Source organism: Watersipora subatra, chromosome 5 (genome assembly GCF_963576615.1).
Source record: "Watersipora subatra chromosome 5, tzWatSuba1.1, whole genome shotgun sequence".
Lineage (NCBI taxonomy): Eukaryota > Metazoa > Bryozoa > Gymnolaemata > Cheilostomatida > Watersiporidae > Watersipora > Watersipora subatra.
Window position 1 is genome coordinate 59,021,148 of NC_088712.1, and position 4,424 is coordinate 59,025,571.

At 34.1% G+C, this 4,424-nt stretch overlaps 1 long non-coding RNA gene across 1 annotated transcript; it reads right to left on the reverse strand.

Annotated features, from left to right (window-relative positions):
- Positions 1-1,773: 1,773 nt before the first annotated feature.
- On the reverse strand, positions 1,774-3,378 carry LOC137396852 (uncharacterized). Its single transcript, XR_010978631.1, has 2 exons — positions 3,237-3,378; positions 1,774-2,275 (listed from the first exon to the last, which is right to left on the reverse strand). It is a non-coding gene; the product is annotated as an uncharacterized lncRNA (long non-coding RNA).
- Positions 3,379-4,424: the final 1,046 nt, after the last annotated feature.

Below are 4,424 nucleotides of genomic sequence, written 5' to 3' on the forward strand. Positions count from 1 at the left end.
ACAAATTGTACAAAACTGGCCATAACTTGAAAACTATCAGTAGTAACATCGTGAAATTAATTTTGCAGTTATCTTCATCCTGAAACGCTACTACATGTAGTTAGCTAACTTACATGAAGCAAGAAAGATTCTTTCATTCCATGCCATTCTTTTCACAGCCATTTCATTAAGTGTTTCTTGTTAAATGCAGTATTGTAGTTCATGAATAATTATGTTATATCTTTCTACTGCTATACAATATAACATTGCTTAGAATAAAATGATGTTACGTATAAGCTATATTTAAATATACTAAACGAAATGTTGTAAATATTTGTCTCGCTGATGACTGGTTGCTGATCTGGTGTATGTTGACTGCTAAAATGCTTCAACAACTTGTAAATCTGGCTGGCTCCTGAAATATTGGTAACACACCTCTGCTTATGCCTGACATTATAAAGTTGTTTGCTCCGCTGAATATTCATTAGTAATTGCTATAGCCAGTTAGTCTCTTTCATATTAAGTACTGTTGATTGATAATAATCATGATTTATTTAGAATTTTATGCTGTTTTTCATTCATCGGTTTTTCATTGTAATGGCCAGACAACTCCCAATCCAACTATATGTCCCATATACTCACACTGCGTATGCTGTGATGGTTAGACAACTCCCATGTTTGATTATTACAGAGCATAGCAATTGCCTTAGGTTTTCACATTTGCTTCTTGATGTATTGAGGTGTTCGATGTGCTGTTTTGTAGCGGTTGTTTTTATGGCCCCACACTCTACTATTTCTTTCGACTTATCAGTCCTCTGTCGTTCCAAACCCTGACAGTAAATGATTCACTTCACAATATATATCAAATCATAACATGTTTACATTTTTATAGGCATAGCAATAAAGAAATCAGTAACTATAATGCCTATTCTGACAAACAACAACAGAACATGAAATGAAATAGAAGGCCTCATTATTATTGTTAAGGTTTTGAAATGTGCTACTGCATATTGAAGCAATGCTTGTTGATCCCCTATTACTACTAGCGAGGGTGACAAACAGGCTAAAACCTCCAAACCCCATTTACTGCTCGTCAGGCACTAAAAGGGACAGCAGCACACAAACTAATTTGAAAAAGATGGTTGCAAAGCGGTAAGATTTTATTAGGACTACTAACAAAACAATAAACAATCTTATATGACTACTGTTAAATTTAGTATGACTTAGCGTGATATGATTTTGTGAGTAAACACCAATTTAAAATCTAGATGAAAACTCCTTCATTGCCTCACACCGACTCTCTTTAGCTGAAGGATGAACAGAAACGATAGTGGAAATTGATATTTCAACAAATCAGATTTATAACTCTTTTAACTAAGTTATATAGCTATATAACTTAGACAACTTAATGATGAGCTTACTATAGCTTGTTTAGTTAAGCTCTATAAAAGCAATAAAAAGTAAAATTACCGTAAAAGACTTAGAGGCATAAACTTGATTTATGTATAGCAGCATAACACCTTTTTGCAATTTTCACAAATTTCTTTTGCATCTACTCTGTGGGTATTTCTCAAGTAAAAACTACAACTAAAACAATAGATAAAATCTTCTGCAGGAATATTTTGGTGCGGACGTCCAAATTATGCGAACATTTAAAAACTGAACATGGCTGCAGCAACTGAGTACATACTAAATGCAACATGAGGTTTTTATTAGTGTGGGTGTAGATATGTCACTATATTATTCTATTCTGCGCTATCGCTAATGTTGTTGGTACGAAGATCGAGAGATAGATTATTGCTGGGTTTGCTTTCTTTAATTAGTATGTCTAACAGAAGCCCATCACATGATCATGTAATAGCAAACCAAAATATCACAAACAAAATGGTGTTTAACATGAGCAGTGATACAACAAAAACAAATACAGTGTAATATATACACGGTATAAACAGTATTTGCGAAACAATGATGAGATCTATGATAGTGTCACACTAAATAGCCTGTTTCCTCAATGTCAAGCATCCTTTTTCTTGTCTTTTAGCTGGCTTTGGTAAACCTTCTTTCGTTGGGTCGTGAACCTCACATACAAAATTGCAAATAAGATAAACAAGACAAAAGCAATCGCATCTTTAGACATTCCTGTAAGTTCAGCTACTCTCCCTTGTAGTATGTTGACAAGCTGGACTACTGCCAGACTTGCTAGCAGTCCCTCGTAGTCAAAGGAATGTTCCTTCTTTTCTGCTTTATGTTCAGGTTTATTATTTTCTGCCATCTTTAGTGAAGAAGCAGCAGATCTCTAAAACCATGAAAAAACGTCTAATTTTAAGCTCGGGACTAACTTATTTCATCCTATTAATTGTAGACAATAAGCTGACTGCTTTACTACTAATCCTGGTAAACAAAAGTAAGAGTTATTATCCCTTGGGATCAATTACTGAGCTGCCCTGCAGTTATCTTCTTTTCGTTTATTTAATAGAAAGGTTTAGGTCGGCAACTCACAGCAGCATGCTAATCAGATAATTATGGAGTTATCCTTCCAATAAGTTTCATACAAATCATCTGAGCTGGTTAACGACTTATGTTGGTTTTTCTGATTGAGTTTACCTAACTATGCAAACAACCCTTTCTTATGCATTCACTTACTAGTTCACTTACACTCACCAAGTTTATTTTGTTTTCTTTTCGAAATAATAAAACACTTTGAGAAATAAACGCATGCGTATCTTTGTCTGTCATATAATAGAAGGACGCCGGGTTTGCTAAGCAAATTCAGATAATAGTATAGGGTGATGTTTAATGAAAGATAATCCCTATGGTAATGCAGGTTTTATGTAGATATTAGAACGCGCTTAGAATAGTATAAATAAATAAGTGTCATAAATAAACATATAGCTCATAAATAAAATATAAATTAACAAATAGCTGGTCTATTAGCCTGTGTGACCATTCAAATTGCTTATGAAATAAAAAATAATTAATATCAACGGTTCACTGGAGCTGTTAATTATCACACGTGAGGCAGCTGTTGGAACGACATGTTGCTCTACATGTATGTAGGCAGCAGAACTTAGTCTAGCATGGCTGCCTTAAAAAGGCATTGTTGACAGATTTGCCAGTTTGTTGATGGCCTAGCATAACATACTTCAGGTCTAGCGAAAAGTCTAGCACGGTGATATATGTACATTTAAAAGAAAATAAACATCCTTAAGTCAATTTAAAATGATCAATCCTTATATCCAACATTTATTTGTAAGCACCTTATTTCCAGAAGCAAAAAACGCTGTTTCGGATAGTTTTGTCTAGAAGTTACTGCTACATGTACGCATGTATATCTATTACGAATAGGCCTGCAAGAGCTACCTGCTATTATTTTTAGTAGAGAACTAGCTCGATATACTCACAGGAAGTACGCCTCGGATGAGTGGGACCAGCCCACGTGATTCATCGCTTGAGTTGAAGCCGCCAGGCATTTGTTATTTGACAGGCGGTGAGCACCTACTTACAGAAAACTGTTGGAGTCTGAACCAATCAGTCGATATGAATTTTCGCTCTCAGATTCTAGAGAGATTCTAGATGAGACAAGTGCAGTCATTTAGTTTAAGAAATTATTCATCGAAGTGTACTTTTAATTTGATTACAAAACAGATATATTAAACTATTTTATTGTTATCTAAGGAAAAGATGTGTCAGAACCTTTAGAATCTACCTTTGTGTCTAACATACACATCCTTCAAACCTTATGTTTTATTAAAATATTTTGATAAAAATGTATTATATGCCTAATTGTTTATTTGTTTATAATTTTAACAAAACTAAAGTACTACTCAAACTATATTTATAGTGAGTTTTCAAATCAGGTAGTTTTTTGACTTATTTTAGTTACATTTTCTCTAGTAGGTAGAACAAGCAGCAATTAATTTGTAACAGAAACCACTAGAACAGCACTGCTAATGGTGAATGGAAGGTAGCTTTCATTTCATAACCGTTGGCAAAATAGGAGAGTTTCTTTAGTTTCGGTTTTTTTCCAACTGTAATTGTATTAAATTTATTGACTTCTCATGGTTTGCTTGTGGTATAAATATACTTGACACGTACTGCAGGTAGTATACGTATGTACATGTTTGTCCCACGACCAAACAAGAGCGAAGCGATTGATTGGGAGATTTATGATAAATGCACATGTGCGCACAACTCCCGAAAAATTATCTGTTAACGGCCGTCACGAAACCCTTGCAACGAAATCCTATCAACAAATTTAACTATTTTTCAGTAAAGTCGTTTAAGTATAACAATGATAAAAAACGTATATAAACCTATTTAAATATGTTACCAAGCCTTTGAACGGTTACGGCAAATTCCTAAAACTAACCCATCTGATCGGATTATATATAAATAGACAGATTAATTCTGCCAAATCACCATCATAAAAATCACCACAAAACGCT